The sequence below is a fragment of the Carya illinoinensis genome, chromosome 5, assembly GCF_018687715.1.
Source record: "Carya illinoinensis cultivar Pawnee chromosome 5, C.illinoinensisPawnee_v1, whole genome shotgun sequence".
Lineage (NCBI taxonomy): Eukaryota > Viridiplantae > Streptophyta > Magnoliopsida > Fagales > Juglandaceae > Carya > Carya illinoinensis.
The window spans coordinates 22,535,004-22,559,463 of NC_056756.1; the positions used below are offsets into that span (position 1 = coordinate 22,535,004).

Here is a 24,460-nt window from a genome sequence, read left to right on the forward strand (position 1 = left end):
TAAATAAATAATTATATTGATCAAAGAATGGCAACGCCTGAGCTTTTCTATTTCCCAAAATACTCATTTTTGTCGTTTTATTTTTGTTTATAGCTTTTTGGTTGCATTTTGTATCGTAATTGCAGTGAATAGCTTCGCCATATTCAGAATACACGAAGTTATGAACGGTTTTCTTTCACTTTCTACCAACTACTGTTTAGTTCGTATATCCGTGGATCAAATTGCTCATTTTCAAATACATGAAGTCATGGCTGAGGAAAAAACATGCATGTTGTCATTAACAAAATCCTTTTACATGGAAGTTTTGAAATATCTTTTCTGAACCAGTAAATCCCAATTTTTATGAAACCTTTTTTATGTCCCCGTCACTTTTCTTTTCGATTTTTTTTTTCTCAATATGAAGGATTGGTATTTTGAATGAACATTTCACTACATGTAAAAATTCAATTGTCAGAAGTTACTAGTATAGGGAGGGAAAATCGGCCCATTGTCGTCATGTTGTTAGTATAGATGGGTTTTCTGATATACTTCCCTGCGCATGACTCACTTTTCTTCCGTGGAACATTGCTTCATCATTTTATAATTACTTTTCATTTATATATAGGTAGCTAAAGTCAATTTATGTTTTTTTGTTTTGGCAGAAACTAGAAAACAAGTAATGGAGGCGACACAGAGATTAGGTGGCCAATACAGCCCTAATTTGCAACCTCAGTGTACTCATTTGGTGGTCCAAATATCCTTTAAATTGTTTTTGAAATTGTTTCAATTGTCTTATTGTATAGTGGTCAAACTCAGTAAGATTGGCTTAAGACTCAGTCACTGATGCTGTTTTCTCTCATTCTGTTTAGTGTACACTATATGTGGACAAGTGCCGTGGGTACTTACTTGGTTTCATTTCCAATCTTCTTTAGTTGAATCAATTGGTAAGCTTTTTAGGAGGAAAAGGAAATTGGTTTGATTATCGCTGATTTTGTAGAATTTTTTAATATGATCTTATGTGTATTCATGGTAAAGGCAGAGGCAAGGGAGTGTGAAGATGGGTGGCCATGGCCTCCCTAAAATCCTGAGAAAATCCCCACTCCTTGGCCCTGAAAATATCTGCAAGAATCCCCCTTGTTCCTCCCAAAATTTGAAAAAAAAAAAAAAAAAAAAAACCTTGGAGAAAAATTTCCTCCGCCCCACAAAATATGACTCTTTTTTAAAACTAAAAAATTTGACCCCCAAAAAAATGTTGGATAATTCTTCTTACAAAGTATAAAAATTACCTTCATTTGATTTTATATGTTATTTTAGACTGTGTTGCTTAGATAGTCTATGTTTAATTGTTTTATTTTGCTTTTAGGTTTTTTGTAGAAATCTAAGTCCTTACAATGACTGGAGGTGTATTATATTTCTTATGGGACTAGTCTGGCCACTACAAGGAAAAAAAATCATAGCTTCCCCCTTTCTCATGAGATGTATATCAAGTAGACTAATGGGAGGGCTTTGTTTCATTTCCTGATCCTAGCATCAGTATCTCTAATAACAATCAAGAAAAAAGCATCGGTATCTCTAATACCTGTGATGTTCTTCAATTATTTAATGCTTTTCTGAACTCCTTAACTCATATTACAACTTTGGTGGACGTAAGTTTGAGCACGCTTTGAAGCATGGATCAAAAAATAGTCTCTTTATCGTCACGCTTGGGTGGTTTGTGGATAGTGTCCGGAGGAATGGTATAATGAGCTACTTTCTATTTTATAAGATTTTTTTTTAATTTTTTTTATTATAAACTAACTACTTTCTATCTGCTTTTGTTTCAAATTTGCTGTCAGTTTGTTATTTAGATTTAAGTTGTATGTAGAGTTAAAATTCTTGGCATACAATGAATCAGGTTACAATCTTTTGAACCAATAAATCTCCTAGTTGCATTAAATGTTTTTGTCAAATGAAGGTTGAAAGGTATGGAGCACAAGCTTACATGATATATTAGGATCCTAAATGTCTGTCCGTGCGCTCAACAATGTCAATGTTCTGCCCTATTTGTGATTTTATTTATTCCTAGCACATAGATGTTCTTAACACTTGAGAACTTAATTCATCCTAAATTATAGCCAATAAAATAAGTCCCACTCCATACACAAATCTCTTAAGGATTTTATGGTCTCTATATATGTATATACCCCAAGTCCCCACTTGGAGAATAAAAGATGGGAGAAGTGCTAGGTTTACAAAGAGATATCACAAAAGTAAAGCTCACACTCGTGGCTAGATGTGATAAGTTAGATCTACTTTATGGTAAAAAAGGCTTTGCAAATAGTGTACCACAACAACTCGCATTTGTGAATTTATTTTTCTTAAATCTATTTGTGAACCAAACATTTCTCTTAAAGATGTTCTCTGTCACACTTTCTTTGTTTTTTGTTTGAAATGTCATAGTTATTAATGGTAACATAAAAGTATAGTGGTACATCTGAAATTTATTTTTATTTGGGATGTGATACCCCATATTGAGTGTTCTGCATGCATCATGATAAGAAAGACAAAAGACAAGTTATGAAAGAAGCTTTAAGAATCGCCATAAGAGATTGCATGGTACCAATGCAGTTGTTGGTGGATGTGCTAGCCATGAATCTAAGTGTGGTCCACCATCATATGTTATGATAAGTTAAGCTGTTCTTCTTGTGGCCATAGGCAGTTGAAATGTCCAGGTAAAGAAGATAGTGTTGAAGAGCATGCAACCGGCATAGATCATGTTTCAAGAGATTTTCAGACTCAGTTAATAAGTGGTTTTTACACAAAAAGAACAATTTTAAATTTCATTGCAATGAGACTATTTATTTAAATATTTTTCAGGACATCTTTTATGTATATTTTCCGGTTTTTTTTTTTTCAATAAATGAGATATTTTTTTATCAAGTTGGATCTCTTTATTTGACACAATTATGAAAGTACGTAACACTATATGGGAAGGGTGTGTTACAGATTCCAATGGGAGTCATTTTGGAGAATGGGCCAAAATGTGGCTAGGGCTTTCCCATGGGGTGTTACAAATGGTATTAGAGCCTATCTTAATCAGAATTGTGGGACTTTAGCCATGTCACCCATTATGGAATGGCCCGACGAGGACGTTGGGAGTATAAGGGGGGAGGGATTGTGATATGCCGTACTAAGTGGTGAGTATAGGTGGTTTATGAGATCTTGTATTGAGGGTGTTGGTAAATTTGTAATGCCCTAAGGGAGGTCCAAGCCACATCTGATTGGAGAATTTTCCGTTGAATTACCTAAGGTGCAGTTGCTGAAAACCAGGGCCTACGCAACCCTGGAATGAATTGGGACAGACTCAGTTAATAAGTGTTTTTTACACAAAAATAACAATTTTAAATTTCACTGCAATGAGACTATTTATTTAAATATTTTTCAGGACATATTTTATGTATATTTTCTACTTTTTTTTTTCAATAAATGAGATATTTTTTATCAAGTTGGATCTCTTTATTTGGCACAATTATGAAAGTACGTAACACTCTATGGGAGGGTGTGTTACAGATTCCAATGGGAGTCATTTTGGAGAATGGGCCAAAATTTGGCTTGGGCTTTCCCTTGGGGTGTTACAAATGGTATTAGAGCCTATCTTAATCAGAATTGTAGGACTTTAGCCATGTCACCCATTATGGAATGGCCCGACGAGGACGTTGGGAGTATTAAGGGGGGAGGGATTGTGGTATGCCGTACTAAGTGGTGAGTATAGGTGGTTTATGAGATCTTGTATTGAGGGTGTTGGTAAATTTGTAATGCCCTAAGGGAGGTCCAAGCCACATCTGATTGGAGAATTTTCCGTTGAATTACCTGAGGTGCAGTTGCTGAAAACCAGAGCCTACGCAACCCTGGAATGAATTGGGACAGACTCAGTTAATAAGTGTTTTTTACACAAAAAGAACAATTTTAAATTTCATTGCAATGAGACTATTTATTTAAATATTTTTCAGGACATCTTTTATGTATATTTTCCAGTTTTTTTTTTTTTTTAATTTCAATAAATGAGATATTTTTTATCAAGTTGGATCTCTTTATTTGGCACAATTATGTAAGTGAGTAACACTCTATGGGAAGGGTGTGTTACAGATTTCAATGGGAGTCATTTTGGAGAATGGACCAAAATGTGGCTTGGGCTTTCCCTTGGGGTGTTACAAATGGTATTAGAGCCTATCTTAATCAGAATTGTGGGACTTTAGCCATGTCACCCATTATGGAATGGCCTGACGAGGACGTTGGGAGTATAAGGGGGGAGGGATTGTGGTATGCCGTACTAAGTGGTGAGTATAGGTGGTTTATGAGATCTTGTATTGAGGGTGTTGGTAAATTTGTAATTCCCTAAGGGAGGTCCAAGCCACATCTGATTGGAGAATTTTCCGTTGAATTACTTGAGGTGCAGTTGCTGAAAACCAGGGCCTACGCAACCCTAGAATGAATTGGGACAGACTCAGTTAATAAGTGTTTTTTACACAAAAAGAACAATTTTAAATTTCATTGCAATGAGACTATTTATTTAAATATTTTTCAGGACATCTTTTATGTATATTTTCCAGTTTTTTTTTTTTTTTTTTTAATTTCAATAAATGAGATATTTTTTATCAAGTTGGATCCCTTTATTTGGCACAAATTATGTAAGCACGTAACACTCTATGGGAGGGTGTGTTACAGATTCCAATGGGAGTCATTTTGGAGAATGGGCCAAAATGTGGCTTGGGCTTTCCCATGGGGTGTTACAAATGGTATTAGAGCCTATCTTAATCAAAATTGTGGGACTTTAGCCATGTCACCCATTATGGAATGGCCCGACGAGGATGTTGGGAGTATAAGGGGGGAGGGATTGTGGTATGCCGTACTAAGTGGTGAGTATAGGTGGTTTATGAGATCTTGTATGGAGGGTGTTGGTAAATTTGTAATGCCCTAAGGGAGGTCCAAGCCACATCTGATTGGAGAATTTTCCGTTGAATTACCTGAGGTGCAGTTGCTGAAAACCAGGGTCTACGCAACCCTGGAATGAATTGGGATAGACTCAGTTAATAAGTGTTTTTTACACAAAAAGAACAATTTTAAATTTCATTGCAATGAGACTATTTATTTAAATATTTTTCAGTACGTCTTTTATGTATATTTTCCAGTTTTTTTTTCAATAAATGAGATATTTTTTTATCAAGTTGGATCTCTTTATTTGGCACAATTATGAAAGTACGTAACACTCTATGGGAGGGTGTGTTATAGATTCCAATGGGAGTCATTTTGGAGAATGGGCCAAAATGTGGCTAGGGCTTTCCCTTGGGGTGTTACAAATGGTATTAGAGCCTATCTTAATCAGAATTGTGGGACTTTAGCCATGTCACCCATTATGGAATGGCCCGACGAGGACGTTGGGAGTATTAAGGAGGGAGGGATTGTGGTATGCCGTACTAAGTGGTGAGTATAGGTGGTTTATGAGATCTTGTATTGAGGGTGTTGGTAAATTTGTAATGCCCTAAGGGAGGTCCAAGCCACATCTGATTGGAGAATTTTCCGTTGAATTACCTGAGGTGCAGTTGCTGAAAACCAGGGCCTACGCAACCCTGGAATGAATTGGGACAGACTCAGTTAATAAGTGTTTTTTACACAAAAAGAACAATTTTAAATTTCATTGCAATGAGACTATTTATTTAAATATTTTTCAGGACATCTTTTATGTATATTTTCCGGTTTTTTTTTTCAATAAATGAGATATTTTTTTATCAAGTTGGATCTCTTTATTTGGCACAATTATGAAAGTACGTAACACTATATGGGAAGGGTGTGTTTCAGATTCCAATGGGAGTCATTTTGGAGAATGGGCCAAAATGTGGCTTGGGCTTTCCCTTGGGGTGTTACAAATGGTATTAGAGCCTATTTTAATCAGAATTGTGGGACTTTAGCCATGTCACCCATTATGGAATGGCCCGACGAGGACGTTGGGAGTATAAGGGGGGAGGGATTGTGGTATGCCGTACTAAGTGGTGAGTATAGGTGGTTTATGAGATCTTGTATTGAGGGTGTTGGTAAATTTGTAATGCCCTAAGGGAGGTCCAAGCCACATCTGATTGGAGAATTTTCCGTTGAATTACCTGAGGTGCAGTTGCTGAAAACCAGGGCCTACGCAACCCTGGAATGAATTGGGACAGACTCAGTTAATAAGTGTTTTTTACACAAAAATAACAATTTTAAATTTCATTGCAATGAGACTATTTATTTAAATATTTTTCAGTACGTCTTTTATGTACATTTTCCAGTTTTTTTTTTCAATAAATGAGATATTTTTTTATCAAGTTGGATCTCTTTATTTGGCACAATTATGAAAGTACGTAACACTCTATGGGAGGGTGTGTTACAGATTCCAATGGGAGTCATTTTGGAGAATGGGCCAAAATGTGGCTAGGGCTTTCCCTTGGGGTGTTACAAATGGTATTAGAGCCTATCTTAATCAGAATTGTGGGACTTTAGCCATGTCACCCATTATGGAATGACCCGACGAGGACGTTGGGAGTATTAAGGGGGGAGGGATTGTGGTATGCCGTACTAAGTGGTGAGTATAGGTGGTTTATGAGATCTTGTATTGAGGGTGTTGGTAAATTTGTAATGCCCTAAGGGAGGTCCAAGCCACATCTGATTGGAGAATTTTCCGTTGAATTACCTGTGGTGCACTTGCTGAAAACTAGGGTCTACGCAACCCTGGAATGAATTGGGACTTTGTTATGGACACCCGGTGCCAATAAAAGGGAAAAAAAATTTCCATCCCAAGCAATGTGGGATCCACCACCTATACTCCCTCAATGTCGGGTATCACAATCTCCCCTTTCAAATTACAAACGTCCTCATTGGACCATTCCATCATAGGTGGCACGGCTCAAGTCCGACATTTTTGGTTGGGATAGGCTCTAAATACCATTTGTACCACCACAAATGAGGCCCAAGCCACATCTGAGTCTATACTCTAAAAGGACTTATTAGTGGTATAATTGGAGCATATTGGAATCATTATAAAGATTAAGAACTTCTCTATTCCAAGAAATGTGAGATCCCATATACTACCTATACTCACTCGATATGGGGTTTCACATGGGATGTGTATCTTGGCATGCTCCAAGAAATAAAGCAAAAAGTTTAATTGGGATGTAGGGACTAATAAAGGTAAATGCACTTTAATGCCCAATAAAGTATTTAGGTGTAAGCATCCAACCATAAATGTAGTGATAAAGTACTTACATAATGTATAATGCATAATGAAGTGCTCACATATAAACGTCACATTATGTAGGTGATTCATTGGCTCTTGGAACCTTAAGGCAACTAAATCAGTTCTATTGTGGTATTGTTTATGAACAAGGAATTGCAGTATCACTTATGACATTGATTTGGTCGTCTATATCTACTACCCGACATTGAGGGAGTATGGAAGATGGAATTGGCGACGTGGAGGATGGAATTGAAGACCACATTGTGAGCTATTATGAGAAGCCTTTTACGGAAGTATATTCATGGAGACCAAAGTTAGATGGGCTGGTGTTTGAGCCCATTGAGCAAATGAGTGCAGATTGGTTGGAGTGAACTTTTGAGGAAGAAGAAGTTCTTGATGTGGTTAAAGGTATGGCGAAGGACAAGGCACCGGCCTCGGATGGTTTTTCCATTGCATTTTTCCAAGCATGTTGAGACATAGTGAAGGATGACATTATGAAAGTTCTTGGTGAATTCCATTCATTCCTAAAATTTGAGAAGAGTCTTAATACTACTACATTCATTTCTCTCATTCCTAAAAGGCAGGTGCAATGGAGATCAAAGATTTTCGCCCTATTAGTTTCATAAACGGGGCGTATAAAATTATTGTGAAAGTGTTAGCAAATCGTCTCATTCCTTAAAAGGCAGATGCAATGGAGATCAAAGATTTTTGCCCTATAAGTTTGGTAAATGGGGTGTATAAAATTATTGCGGAAGTGTTGGTAAATCATATTAGTGTGGTTATGGGCAAGATTATTTCAAAGTTTCAGAATGCATTTGTGAGGGGAAGACAAATTCTTGATTCGGTTCTAATTGCAAATAAATGCTTGGAAAGTATAATAAGAATGGGTAAATCTGGAGTTTTAGTTAAATTGGATATGGAAAAGGCTTTTGACCATGTCAATTGGGATTTTCTTCTATACTTGGGAGATTTGGTTTTGGTGAGAAGTGGTGTTCATGGATTAAAGTTGGGTTTGGGTATTGAGAAGTGTTGAGGTATGTTGTGAATAGTAGTGAAAAAATAGATACAAAGTAATAATAGAATAGTGAATAGTAGTAAAAAGTAATGAATAGCAGTAAAAAGTAGGTGAAAAGTAATAATAAAGTAATGAATGGTAGTGGAGTATATTGAGAAGTGTTGAGGTATTCTCAACACCCAAACACACGTATTTTGACGGCCAGATCTTCGATATTAGTAAATGGCAATCCGGTTGGTTTTTTTAATAGCTCTCGGGATTTGAGGCAAGGAGACCCCTTATTTCCTTTCCTATTTGTAATAGTGATAGATCCATTGAGTGGTATGCTTGAGGCGGCTGTCGAAGGAAGTTTTCTGTCAGGATTTGTGGTGGGTAATTAGACACGGGATAGTATTTCAGTATCACTTTTGCTTTTCGCAGACAACACTTTGATTTTATGTGATAACTATCAAGATCACCTTCGTGTTTTGAGAGCATTACTGTTATGCTTCGAAGCTGTTTCTGGTTTGAGATTTAGTTTGTGTTTGGGTAGTGAGATTATCTCAGATACTCTATGAATAGTAGTGAAAATTATTGAATAGTAGTGCATAGTAGTACAAAATAGTAAAACATAGGTGAAAAGTAATGATAAAATAATGAATAGTAGTGAAGTATTCTCACCACCCAAACTAGCTAATCTTTCCAAGTCTGAAATTGTTCCAGTGGGTACAATGAGGAATATTTTGGATCTGGCCAATATTTTGGGATGTAAGAAAGCTGCGTTACCTATGAGATACCTTGGACTACCTTTGGGTGCCTCTCATAAATCAGTTTTTATTTGGGATGGGGTGATTGAGAAGATTAGGAGGAGAATAGCAGGCTGGAAAAAATTATGTTTGTTTAAAGGTGGAAGAGTTACCTTGATCGAGAGCACTTTGACTAATCTCCCTACATATTTCCTCTCTCTCTTTCCTTGACCAGTGGGGGGCTGTTGAGAGGATTTATAGGAACTTTCTGTGGGATGGTATGGGGAGGAGAGAAAGTTTCATTTGGTGAGTTGGAAAAAGGTTAGTCCCTTGGTTTCTTATGGAGGGTTGGGAGTGAGAAATTTAAGACTTTTCAATAAAGCTCTACTTGGGAAATGGCTTTGGAGATACCTTAACGAGAGCAATGCATTTTGGAGAAATTTTGTGGATGTTAAATATGGGAGGATGTGAGGGAGTTGGTGTACGAGTGAAGTTCGTGGGACATTAGGAGTGGGTCTATGGAAGTCTATTCGGCTGGGATGGGGGGACTTTGTCAAGAATTCCATATTCAAGGTGGGAAATGGGGCAAAGATTTTTGGCACAACATCTGGTGTGGGGACTCTCCTCTTAAGGTTGTCTTTCCTAACCTTTTCAGGATTGTTAAAGATAAAGGGGCTGCAGTAGCTGATTCTTATCACTTTTCTAATAATTTGATTTGCTGGACTGTGGAATTTATTAGAGATGTGCAGGATTGGGAAGTAGGGGAAGTTTCTGACTTCTTAGGAAGATTATATGAGATGAAACTTGATCTGAACAGGGAGGACAGTCTGCTGTGGGTGCATACAGTTAATCTAAGATTTTCAGTGAGCTCTTATTATAAGGTGTTAACCAGTCATGCGGTCAGAGACTACCCCTGGAAAAGTATTTGGAGCCAAGGTGCCTAGTAAGGTTGCGTTTTTCTGCTGGCTGGTGTCCCTAGGGAAAATATTAACTACAGACAATTTGAGGAAGAGAGGTTTTCAGATGGCTGAATGGTGTTTTATATGTAAAAAGGATGGTGAATTTATTGACCATCTTTTTCTTCATTGTGATGTGGCGACTTCATTGTGGAATGAGACTTTTGCAAGGATTGGCATTTCATGGGTGATGCCTAGGCATGTGGTGGATTTCTTTGCTTGCTAGCAAGGTATCGGGGGGAGAAGTAATAGGACTGCAGTGCTGAAGATGATTCCCCTGTGCTTACTTTGGTGTTTATGGCTAGAGAGGAATGGGAGATGCTTTGATAACTGGGCACATTCTATAGGGGAACTCGGGGAGTTTTTTCTTAGTACTATATTGGGTGAAGAATCTTGTAAGGAATGGGAATGATTGTACTGTTCTGTCTTAGTTATTTTCTGTTTTAGCTAGTAAGTAGGTGTTCTCATTTGTATATATCCTGTGTATTTGGGCTATGCCTATTTACTTGGAATAAATTTATCTTATTAATTATAAAAAAAAATATCTGCTACCTATCAGTTGGATCATTTTTGAAGTCTTATTGGCATTTAGTATTATAATCCCTTTCTGTCAAGGATACAATGTTAGATATCATAATTCAAAAAATCGGTAAATAAACGACTAAGTAAACTTTATCAATAAACTTAAATAACGTATATAACATGCCCTTTTATAGGGTTGGGAATTTCACTTTCATTAAATTTTATTGCACCAGGTTATAAAGATCCAAAAATACCTCAAAGCATGAATAGAAATTTATATTAGAACTTAATGATAATTGTAGAGAATGACATTACCTGAAAACTTAGTAAACACTTTCAATGTCATTTTGTTGTGACAAACCAAATGCTAAGAGATTCAAATACAGTAAATAGATACATTACATATCAAGTAGGGTAAAATTGATTTTAATTTTTAATTGACATTCACACATTTTTAGAGGACATTCATGCATATAACAACATTTTCCTTTTAATCTCTCAAGTGGCCAACCCACATTTACACCACTTATTTAAGGGCTGACAATCTCAAGGATCTCAGTTACGTGCCTGCAGCCCATCTAGGATATGGACCAAACAAGATGGCTTGCTCCCACCCCCCTATCTCTGGTACAATTGCACATCAATCATAAGGCCAACTTAAATGAAAACTTGAAAAACGTTATTTTAGAACTTATTTTGAAATTATTCAACCATATGAAGATGAACCCCCTAGTTTCATATACTCAAAACCCCAGGTGCTTGGGTATGACATCAGTGTGTGACATTTGGTGTTCTACTTTCACGTCGAATGTAATCTGGATGGGAAAAATGGCTGTTCAAAAAATAGATGGTAAAGTTTCTTAAACCATTCACATACTAGTGAGTGGTTTCTTCTGAAGTTTTAGCACTTTTGTGATGATTGGGGATTAAGAACCTCTTATCAACAAACAATATCTGGTTAAGTTTGGGTTGTATGTAGGTTAAATGATGTTCTCTCTTTCTGTATTTTGAGGTCTAGATCTTGTATCATAAGGATTTTTTAACCTAAATCATTCCATGCGCAAGTATTGGTCTAAGAAATATAAGCCAATTGACATATGATCTTATTCGGTACTTTATATTTAATTTGTTGCCTTGTCACCTATCAAAAAAGAAAATTAGCTTGTTTTGTATGATGCAGTGAGACTGAGTGAATCACTCTACAGTGTTAAGAGTGTTGAAGAAAATGGTATGCTCTTGGATGAATTAAGTCGACTTGCTGGGTTTGCTAGCTCTGAAAATTCCTGTCTTCCCGTTGGTGCTCACGTTGCCACGCAATCTAACAAGATAGAAGAATCACATCTATGGTTATCGGGAAGAGAGTTTAGCACAAGTGTGGACTCTTCTCTTTCTGGTCATTTCATGTATGTTGATCCAGACATTTCAGCTGAACTGCGTAATAAGGTAAACTTGAATGTTTAGTGGGAAATAGTGTGTTTTGTTTGGAGTTTAGAGAATTTGAAGCCAACTGTCAATCTGTTATTAAGTGTTGTTTTGGGTGGGGGGGGGGGGGGGGTTGGGGGGACACCCTGCTTCTGTCGAGTAAGCATCTCTATAGGTACCTCGAGCAACTCATGAGATGATTGATATCTTTGGTAGGTTGTTGAGGCTGCCACCAGAGAAGGTGCCAAAGTTGTAGAAAAATGGTTTGCTGGTTGCAATGCCAGTCATGTGGTTTGTGAAGGCACTTCTGTCCAAAGATATCTTGGCTACTCTAACAACCTTGTCACGGTGAGTGCCTCCTCAGTCATTTATATGTTTGTGAACGAAACTTATGTTTTATTTAGCTTTGAGGATATATATTTCTGTTATGAAGTTATATGTTGCGTAGATGGTTGGTATGCTTCACTTAATCTATTTTCGGTGGTCTTCCTATTTGCACATCATATTGGTGAAATTTCTGTAGTATGGAAAACATCAATATACCTGATAGGAATTGGAATCAATATACCTGATAGGAATTGGAGAGTTCTCTATGTAATTACTGTTGTGAAAAACGATGACAATGAATTGAAAATAACACCGAATGAGAAAAAAAACGATCACACACGCAATCACACACGACACAAGATGTACGTGGTTCGGCAAATTGCCTACGTCCACGGGAGCTGCAGAGGATTTTATTATTGAGGAATCACACTACAAGATGGGTCACAACACTGTTCATCCACAGTGTTTTCGTAGCTGCTTTAATACAGACAAAAGAGGCAAAAATCATATTGATAAAGGGTTAGAATTGCATAATTAAGTTGTTTAAATGAGTGATTTATTTTATCAAATAAGGATTGAACACTTAATTATGCATCAAATTCTAATATTGAATGTCAAATTAATTGATGCCAATATTCTTTTTTTTTGCACATCAAAGTCTCATATTTGCCCTTGAAACACTTAAACCATGATACCAATTCATTTATATATTGTAGGGCATTTATGGAAGGAAAGAAAGAATGGGACATATGCAACACACACATGGAAAATAATAGATGCAGAAACCATTCGGACATATGCAATACACATGCAGAAAAATGCACATGCAGGACAACAACTTTGTTCTTCTTTGAATCTTCATGCAGCAAAGACCAACAAGCTGGAAACTCACACATGTGCAGCAAAGAGATCACTCGGCAAAGCATACATGCAGCAGGAACACAACCTGCACAAACCCACATGGACAGCACATAGCTGGACCCACAACAGCACCAAATATTCAGACTAGCACCAGCAGCACATGACAGCACTTGATATTCAACCATACAGCAGATCATTCGGTCAATCATGCAGCAAACCATTCAGAAAAAAAAAAAAACAGATGCACATGCAGAAAACATGGACCGAAAGAGAAGGAGGAGTAGTGCAGCTGATTTTCTTGACTTTTATCCTTCACTTTCGGTTTGGCAGCATGAGGTGGAGAAACTGAATTTTTCTTCTCTCTTTTTGATTCGGCTAGCAGCAGATTCTCAAGGATTTCTTTTGGCCTTACATTCGAGCAGCAAATTGAGGGGAGATTGGTGTGTGAAGAAAGTGAGGTGCCATGATTAAAGGGAGAATAAAGTAATGGATGAAGGAGAGGGGAACATGGAACCGGAATTAAGGAAATTGATTGATTTTTCAAGAGGCAAGTGGGGTTGTTCGGCTATTGCATTTTCTGCTATAAATAGAGGTTGGTTGAAGAGAGGCAAGGGGGACACGGAGGGAGAGGGAAGAAAAGAGGAAAGTCATGAGAAAAGAAGAGAGCAAATTGGTTTCTTAGTCTTTATTGGTGGGAATAAATTCATGTGTTGGAATTAAATAGAGTAGGAACTTGTGAGTGTAGAAAGGGACATGTGAAGTGGTTGGAGTTGTATTCCTTTTCGCTTATTCATGTTTTTCTTTTGGCATTGGGCTGCAACTTAGTTTCAATTTCTGTTTTATGCATTTTAATTATGTTGTGAACTTTATTCTTTCAATGTTGACTAGATTCTAAATTTTGTTGTTTCTAAAATTGTTGCCTAGTATTTCTTGTATTCCATTTTAGTTTTCTAATGAATAATATTTATATGATTTCTATAGTATTTGTAATAAATATGTTTGGCTAAATTTTCATACTAAGGTTAGAGGTGAAGTTTAATGATTCACATATTGTTTCCGAATCGACGTAAAATCTATTTTGCGAGTTTGATTGATTGAAAGTTTTTATTTGAAAATTTTGATTATCTATATACTCGTCCTGATTCATTGTGATTTCTGAATACAGTGAATGCTTGAGGAATCCCTGTGGTATTCAAATAGATTTGTAAATGTTTTAACCATCAATCGTTTACGCTCAATCATAAGCGTCTGTTTTTCTCGATCTTAAATGCTAAATCTACCAATTAAACGGAATCATTATTCTAGTTTAATTGTAGTAAATTGATCGGAAACAATATCATAAATCATTAGACGGATCCTCGAAACCTTAGTCTTTTTCCATTCATTTTATCAATCTTCATTTGATAGTACGTTTCTTTTAGTAATTTCGTTTTATTGTCTGAATTTATTTCTTTATCACAAAAGTCAATCCCTGTGGATACGATCATGTAAGATACTACAACGCCTGTATACTTGCAGGTAAAACTGTACTAGATTTTTGATTCATTAATTTGAGTCAGAGTTTAGTCGCAACCACATATATATAGTTCAAACGGCGGAATCCCTAAAACGCATGTTCCCTCGAGCGGCGTGTCGAGCGCGCGTCGAGCGAACTTCCCTTCCGCATCCTGCTCGAGCTCACTGTCGAGCTGACGTCGAGCGTTCGACTCTGCCTGATTTCGCTCGAGCGGCCAATGCCTTCGCTCGAGCGAACTCCTCCTGCTCGAGCTCACTGTCGAGCTGACATCGAGCGTTCGACTCTGCCTGATTTCGCTCGAGTGGCCAATGACTCCGCTCGAGCGGTGTGGACCAGACTCCACAGTACTCAACAATTCTCCCACTTGGAGACTGGTACACTCGCTGTATCGTCGTCTTCCTCAAACATGATATCCTCCACCTCTGCAACTCACTGCTCCTGTCTTCATTCTAGAAGACCAACTGAAGTTGCGCACAACTTCAGTTTCTCAAGCGTAACACCCTTTGTCAACATATCAGCAGGGTTCTTGCTTCCACATATCTTCTCAAGTAACAACTGTCCGTCATCTAACAATGACCATATGAAGTGATACCTAATCTGAATGTGCTTGGTCCTGGAATGGAATGCTGGATTCTTGGCAAGGAATATGGCACTCTGACTGTCACTGTAGAGAGTGCCTTTCTGATTCTTCTTACCCAATTCTTCCAAGAAGCCTTGTAGCCATACCATCTCCTTTGCAGCCTCTGACACTGCAATATACTCAGCTTCTGTTGTAGACAAAGAAACTGTTTCCTGTAAATTAGAACCCCATGACACTGCAGTACCACCAAGTGTATAAACAAAGCCCGTGGTACTCTTTCTGCTGTCAATATCTCCAGCTAAATCAGCATCAACATAGCCCTGCACCTCCAAGCTCTCTCCAGAGAAACATAAACAGGTTTCTGAGGAACCCTTTAGGTACCTCAAAATCCACTTCACTGCCTCCCAATGCTGCTTTCCTGGGTTACTCATGTATCTACTCACAACTCCCACTGCATGGGCAATATCCGGTCTTGTGCAAACCATAGCATACATAAGTGAACCAATGGCTGAGGCATAAGGAACCTTACTCATGTAATCTCGTTCCTCCTCTGACTCTGGTGACTGATTCTTACTGAGTCTGAAGTGACTTCCCAAGGGTGTGCCAACTGGTTTGGCCTTGTCCATGTTGAACCTGCTGAGTACCTTTTTCACATACTCAGCCTGTGAGAGTCTCAACGTACCTCTGACTCTGTCTCTGACAATTCTCATGCCAAGGATTTGCTTTGCAGCTCCCAAATCCTTCATTGCAAAGTGCTCTGACATCTGCTTTTTCAGATTATTGATCTCATCAATACTAGCCCCTGCAATAAGCATGTCATCCACATACAACAGCAAAATAATGTAAGAATTGTCAAAATGCCTGACATAGCAACAGTGATCTGCTTGACATCTAATATACCCTGCACTGTGCATAAAGTTGTCAAATTTCTTGTACCACTGTCTAGGAGCTTGCTTCAGGCCATACAAGCTCTTCTTCAGTCTGCAAACTGAACCTTCCTTTCCCTGTACCACAAACCCCTCAGGCTGGTGCATGTAGATGTCTTCTTCAAGGTCTCCATGAAGAAAAGCTGTCTTCACATCTAACTGCTCAAGAAATAGATCTTCAGTGGCAACCATAGCCAGTACCATCCTGATAGTTGTGATCTTTACCACAGGAGAAAAGATCTCAGAGTAGTCAATACCCTGCTTTTGCTGAAAGCCTTTTACAACAAGTCTAGCCTTGTACCTCTTACTGCCGTCATGCTCAGTTTTCACTCGGTACACCCACTTGTTGTGTAATGCCTTCTTCCCTGATGGAAGTTCTGTCAACTCCCAGGTCTGATTCCCTAGCAAGGAATCCATCTCGTCTTTCATGGCCAGCTCCCACTTGCTAGAATTCTCATCTTGCAAGGTTTCTTCATAACTCTGCGGTTCTCCACCATCTGTCAACAGAATGTAATTCAAAGTAGGTGAGAAACGCTGTGGAGGACGTATAGTCCTAACTGACCTGCGAACTGCAACTGTAGGAGTAGACGGTTCTGAACTGCCTGCGGAATAATAGGAATGGGTGTACTGGACCCACTCTCCTCGTCACTCACATCTCTACACTGCACTGTGACCTCTGGTAGGTCATCCAATCCTACAAACTCGGACTCCTGAGGAGCTGCTGCAGGAACTGTACTCGACTTATCCTTGTACATCATTTTCTCATTGAAAATCACATTCCTGCTTCTTATGATTTTCCGACCCTGATCATCCCAGAAACGATAGCCAAATGCCTCGTCTCCATAGCCAATGAAATAGCATTTCTTTGACTTAGCCTCAAGCTTACTACGAGCATCAGAATCAACAAGCACATAAGAAAGACAACCAAAGCTTTTAAGGTGAGAAAACTTAACCTCTTTCCCGCTCCAAACCTCCTCAGGCAATCCACAATCCAGTGGAACTGATGGCCCTCTGTTTATCAAATAAACGGCAGTGCTGACTGCATCTGCCCAGAAAGTGGGTGGTAGTCCAGCGTGCAACCTCATGCTTCTAGCACGCTCATTAATAGTCCTGTTCATACGCTCAACAACTCCATTTTGCTGTGGTGTCCCAGGAATGGTCTTCTCCATTCTGATACCCAGAGCTGCACAATACTCCTTGAACCCGCCATCAACATACTCACCACCATTGTCAGACCTCAAACACTTCAGTTTCAAGCCTGTCTCTGTCTCAACCATGGCTTTCCAAATTTTGAAAACATTAAATACTTCAGATTTATGTTTCAAAAAATAAATCCATACCTTCCTACTATGGTCATCAATGAACGTAACATAGTAGCGAGAACCTCCAAGAGATGCAACTGGAGAAGGACCCCACACATCTGTGTGCACAAGATCAAGTCTTCCTGTCTTTGGCGTCCTGCCACTTTTCAAGAAGCTGACCTTCTTTTGTTTCCCCATAACACAACTCTCACACATACCGAGATCAACTGTCTTCAGTTCTGGTAGCTTGCCTCTAGACAGAAGTTCCGTCATACCCTTCTGACTCATATGGCCAAGCCTACAATGCCACAAATCTGCTGTGCTCTCTGCAACGGTAGTAGCAATAGTGTCAATTAAACCAGTAGTCATATAAAGTGTACCAGTTTTCTTACCCCGAGCTAGTACCAATGCCCCTTTTGTGACCTTCCAGGTGCTATCTGAGAACACCACTGAATGACCACACTCATCAAGCTGCCCAACAAAAATGAGGTTCTTCTTCAACTCAGGAATGTGCCTGACCTTTTGCAAGGTCCATTTGTTCTTGCCAGGGAGTGCAATGTCAATGTCTCCCATCCCCACTACGTTCAGAGCCTCACCATCAGCCAAATATACCTTCCCAAAGTCACCTGCAACATAATTCCTCATTAGTTCCCGGTGGGAAGATGTATGGAAGGAAGCCCCTGAATCCAGTATCCAGTCATCAACTGGACTATGAACTGCAAGCAATAGTGCATCCTGTACTTCTTCAGTTACCACATTAGCACTATCATTCTCCGTCTTCTTGGGGTTTTTGCAGTTTTTCTTTATGTGGCCAGCTTTGCCACAATTCCAGCAAGTTGCCTGCTGACCAGGCCTCGACTTGCTCTTGCCCCTGTACTTTGATTTTGATCTTCCTCTGTTTGAATTCCTGTCATGTGATCTCCCTCGAGAGTCAACATTTAGAGCTGAACTCAAACCCGAGGTCTCGCCTGAATCTTTCCTGCGCACCTCCTCAGCCAAAATCAAATCACGAATATCATCATATTTCAGTTTATTTTTACCAGCAGAATTACTAACAGCCATTCTCATGGCTTCCCAACTATTTGGCAATGAAGCCAATAATATCAGTGCACGTATCTCATCATCAAATTCAATTTCAACAAACGACAATTGATTTGTGATAGTATTAAAATCATTCAGATGTTGTGCAACAGACGTACTATCTGCCATTTTCAAATTGAATAACTTTTTCATCAAATGTACCTTGTTATTCACTGACGGCTTTTCATACATACCTGACAAAGCCGCCATGAGATCCGCCGTCGTCTTCTCCTTGATGACGTTGTGTGCAACGGATCTCGACAGGGTTAATCGAATAACCCCCAGAACCTGTCGATCCAACAGATTCCAACTAGCATCATCCATCTTTTCCGGTTGCTGCCCCAATAGTGGAAGATGAAGTTTCTTCCCATAGAGGTAGTCCTCTATCTGCATCCTCCAGTATCCAAAATCCGTGCCATCAAACTTCTCGATCCCCGATACCTTCAATTCACCTCCAGCCATCGTTTCTCCTCAGACCCGAACCTTGGCTCTTGATACCAATTGTTGTGAAAAACGATGACAATGAATTGAAAATAACACCGAATGAGAAAAAAAAAACGATCACACACGCAATCACACACGACACAAGATGTACGTGGTTCGGCAAATTGCCTACGTCCACGGGAGCTGCAGAGGATTTTATTATTGAGGAATCACACTACAAGATGGGTCACAACACTGTTCATCCACAGTGTTTTCGTAGCTGCTCTATTACAGACAAAAGAGGCAAAAATCATATATATAGTTCAAACGGCGGAATCCCTAAAACGCATGTTCGCTCGAGCGGCGTGTCGAGCGAACTTCCCTTCCGCATCCCGCTCGAGCTCACTGTCGAGCTGACGTCGAGCGTTCGACTCTGCCTGATTTCGCTCGAGCGGCCAATGCCTCCGCTCGAGCGAACTCCTCCTGCTCGAGCTCACTGTCGAGCTGACATCGAGCGTTCGACTCTGCCTGATTTCGCTCGAGCGGCCAATGACTCCGCTTGAGCGGTGTGGACCAGACTCCACAGTACTCAACAATTACTTTACTCACAATGAAGTTTATCTGTGTCTCAGTTACTGTGGGTAACATTGATATACCTGATAACAGAGTGCTCTACATAATTACTTTAATCACAACGAGGTTTATCTGATATAATAATGTCTCTCAGCCACTATGGGTTCTGAAAACAGCAAAGGATAAATATGTGTGACGGCTTGTTCATATGTCTGCTGACTTGGCCAGGCAGATCAGTATGCTGATTGAAGATTCTCAAAAAGGCATTGCAAGGAAGGTAAATATTGTTTCTTAATTTTAAAATTATGAAACTCCATTTCTATTCTACATCAAACATACTGTGAATATTGAAAATATTAATCTTTTGTTTCATTTCATTTTCTTTTCTACACCCTACCTCAATTTGGTGGTAAATGGGTGGCATGAAGTTGGATGAGATTTTAGGTTCAATTCGTACCATATATTACTGATGTGGCTGGGGTGTGGATCGTCAAATAATATTTTGAGCTGTAAAATGGTATGGATAACGAGTTGACAAAATATGTAATAGACAACATGGATGTAAGAAGGGGAATCTTATCATTTTAGTATCCTGGGATAAATGAGAATAAGGAATTTGTAGTAATTCAACGAAATCTGTGATGGTCAACCTGATACTTATATATTTATGTTAGCTGGACAATTTCAATTAACTTTAGCACAGATTTCGATCTTCTGAAATTCTTATTTTGGGTCAAATTTTATCCTGATAATGGGGAAAAGGTTTTTTTCAAAGTGCCCAGCGATTTTTTTTTTTTTTTAAATATTAATGTTCATTAAATTTTCAATGTCCTATGTGCATTTTTCTTCTTAAAGTTTCTCTTGTTATCATAAAAACTTTGTAGGAAATACATGGGAAAAATGCTCCTGAGGATCGGAAGTTTAGAAATAAAGCAAGCCTCACTGAAAGGCAACAGGTTGTGAGTTCTGCTAAAATTTCTGTTAGAAATCGTCGTGGTCGCCGTATGCAGGTAAGAGGTTAATCATATTCAACCTTCCTATTGTGCTTCACGTTGGTGCATGATTATTTTGTCATGCTATTATTCCAACAGTAACGATGGTTAACTTTATGATAGATGAACATGTTTAACTAATTGACATTAGAATCAACTAGCAATTTTGATCTGCATGAAATCGAGTCTTCTTTTTTGGTGAAAGATCCCGATTCATATCATCTGTATGATGGAAGGTCTCCACAGCAGTGCTTGACCTTCACTGTGGGCTATGTATTCAGCTGAAAAGGTTTTCGAGGAAACCGTTTTCTGCCCTTTTGTATATGGTAGCTATGGAGCCAATATCCCTCAACCAAAGCAGCCCAATCCCTCACCTTTTCCACCAGCAACACTACTCTGCCAACACTAACCTCTGATGTCTACCATCACCTTGCCGACACAACTGGTTGTCATTTATTTGACTTGTCGCAACCAACCCTTTGCCACGAGAGCTGACTTTGACTCCAACTATCCTGCTTCTCTAACTCCAAGGGTCCATTTGGTCTCATGTTACCCAGTCCTAACTCATCCCTCATGTTTTGAGTTAACCTAGATCTCTAGTCCACAACATTTCTACCACCATCGGGATTGGATTTTCAAGAATCAGTGGTGACAGTCAGGTTTGCGGCTGTTTTATACAGTTTTCCCTGTGGTTGAAGAATCAGAAAATTGCAGCATAGTGGTTTTGAGTGGTGGTGGTCTGTAAATAATTTGCATATCAACCAAACACCAGAAAATGTTTGCTGGAAATTCTCAGTCCCCCACCAAACAACAGAAAACAATTATTTTAAACCAAAAATATTTTCTTGTTTTCTTCATTAACATGGAAACAAACTTAGTCTTAAGTACACAAATGCTGTATCCTGCAATCTTGAATGCTCTCTCTCTCTCTCTCTGGGGGTGTATCATTCAATTGCCATAGAATATGGTTTTGATGAGTGTTATGTAAAGACATTTAATTGTGAATTCTGTTCCTATTACAGACTTGTCAAATTCCAATACGACCAATTACACCGGCTAGCCTCTTGGACTCAATCTGCTGGTCTATATCTGAGCCAACTTCCACTGCTGCAATTTACACAGACTCCTTCAGTGTAGACAATGCGAGTGAACATCAGTCATCTATATTCCTATATGCAGAAGCAGATCAGAAGGATTCAGAAGCTTCATTTGCACACTTAACTAGACCACTTATAGAAAGGTTGATAATATCTCTTTATTCCTTCTATTATAAAAGATCTCATTGTTGCCAGTCGGCATTAGATTGATGGATCGATTTGTCAAGTCTGCTCCATGTCACTGAAAATATTGGATCTTGAGAGATTTAGAACCTCAAGATCTGTCTATATAATGCATCTATGTCTGTCTCTTGTCCCTCTGTATCTTGCTGTAAATTGTGTAATAATTCAACAATTGTTTTCCACGAGGTGGTCAGATGGCACCATCACCTGAGATTTGCGAATTGCTTCTGCTTATCAGTTTTTTTTTTTTTATCTGAATGGAATGTTTTGTCTCACTGTGTTTGCTTTTTATGTGGCCTATTTGCAGCGAGAAATCAGAATTGATATTTAAAAATCACTTTCTTACCATACTGTTTCCCATTGATCGATTTGCTGAGATGGGGCCTTCGTCAAGAACGTTTTTCAGTGATAACGGCTTTACATGTTTGCAGGTTTTAGATCACATCTATGCATTTTATCAGGTAAGACTTAGATATGTTTCCTAACCTGGATTATTATGTGCCCACACACGCACAACCATTTTTCAGAAGCGGAGCCCTTTCATTTGTTTGTTCCTTTTTTTTTTTTTTTGGTCCTTTTAGAAGTTGCCATGCCAAAGGGTGTAATCGGAAGTATGATTGTAGATTTTATCATCTTTTGTAACATTGTGTTGAATGTTTTTTCAAACTCAAAAGGGTCTGTTGATTTTATATATTTTCAGGTTTATGTAGTTTGTGCAACCTATTGGCTATTGCATTGAGCAGATAGTTGAGGTGATTCTATTTATCAGGGTCCTTAATGTGTATAATTTGTTCTCTGGCAGGAGAACATGTCAGTTGATGAAATTGAGGCTGCAATTCACACCGATTCAAGGCATGCTGACCGGCTCAGAACAACTTACTGTAGTAAAGAAACGGCACAATGTGGTTATGTGGTCTTTAAACGAATTGATTTCTTAGGGAGCTGCAAAAGTTTTGAAATGTTGAAGCGTGTCAATGGTGAGAACAACAGTAATGTCTACCAACTTTTGATCAGGGCTTGATGTCATCTTAGCAGTGATGGATCCCTTCCATATACCAGTCCCAAGTCAGTGGCAAGTGAAGTTGCCTCTCTGAACTGGTAGAGGTACATAGCTTGAAGACAGATGCATTCAACCTTGCTTGCTGCTTCAAAATCTAAAGAGTGGTGAAGTTTTTCTACTATTTGTAGGGTAACACTTAAAGATTTTTTTTACTTGTATATGGACTATCAGAATGGTTAAGTATACCCATCAAAATGTCTTGATAGAGCTGGTTTGAATTTCAGATCGCATTGTACATTGAAGGTATTTTTTATGGTTGAGGTTTTGCAATCTATCTCAGCTTTAACGGTTGGACAAACTCTGCTCTGTAATTTATCACTATCAACTAGTGTTCATTAGTATAAGAAAGCTTTGTGGTGATATAAACGATGGTAGGGGTTTCTTAGGAGGAGTTGAATATATCTTCGTTGTTGTTAAGGCGTCCGGGTAATGGATCTCGTAACAAGATTATTTGATGTATTTTTTTGTCAAGAGTGGATGTCAGCAGTATTGATCGAATAGCTTATGGTAGTGCTTGAATGGTTGTGCGATGCTTGGATGCTCATCCATGGTTTAAACATTGAATTAAGTGAAAAAATTATAAATAAGACGAGGTATCGAGATTTTTATAGTTTGAGGCAATGGCCTACGTTCACGAGCTCTTTGTAAGTTTTCGTAGCTTACCTCCCCCTTTTTTTTTTTTTTGAACAAGTAAGCATTCATAGAGCTCTCACCCATAGAAAGTTGCTTTGAAGCGGTTTTAATATAGTTTGATAAAAATATAGTTTAATATATTTTGTTGGACTGGATTGGTTGAAAGAGGCTTTTGTAACTATTTTAACTTGTTAATTGGTTAGGAAAAATAAATACATATGATAGGAGCAATTGGAAACTGTGTTGAATCGCCAGTCAGAGACCGCCATTGGCTATGGTGGCACGCCACACTGAGAGTAAAAGAGAAGTTTGGAGCTAAAAGATCCAATGCTACTTGTCCCAATGGTGCTGCGCGTGGTGGCATCAAACTCTCTAAGGCGTGGCGGCACATAAATCTCACATACGTCATAAAGTTTGATGTTAGTTTTTATCCATTTTTTCCTTCCTTAAAGTTCCTTTCCAGCTATCTTTGTCCTTTCATAGACTTTATGCACTCTCAAATTATTTCATGGCAGGCTCTTTCTATCTCTCTGTCTCGTCTTCTCTGATAGTGGGCTTCTCTGCAGGCTATGCTTGTTACATTTTATACCCAACAACATATCTTAGTCCGACACAGCCAACTCTCTGATATCATTCATTATGAGCCCAAGTAACAGACATCCTGAGTCCATGACAAGGAGTATTTAATGATGAAACCTATTGTGGGAGGAATCTAAAATCTCCTTCAGACATAGTTTGGAAAGAAATAACTAATTTTACTACTTCAATGCACTGGAATAGCAAAATATCCTCCTGAAAATATGACTCCATTGGACCAAAAAGAATAGAGCTTCTTCATATGCTAAACCAAAAGACTTCTTTCATTGGGGTTAGACGGATTGAAGATTTTCAAAAAAGTTCAAACTTGTGGTGATATATATATATATATATATATTTTAAGTTATGGGTCATAATGGAAAATATGTTTGTTCAAATGAGAAGGAAAAAAAAAAAAAAAAACTTGTAAATATGTTTGTTTTATTGGAGTTTGAAAAAGTAATTAAGTC

General features: G+C 38.5%; 1 pseudogene; it reads left to right on the top strand.

Annotated features, from left to right (window-relative positions):
• Positions 1 to 647: 647 nt before the first annotated feature.
• On the top strand, positions 648 to 23,079 carry LOC122308797 (annotated as a pseudogene).
• The last annotated feature ends 1,381 nt before the right edge of the window (positions 23,080 to 24,460 follow it).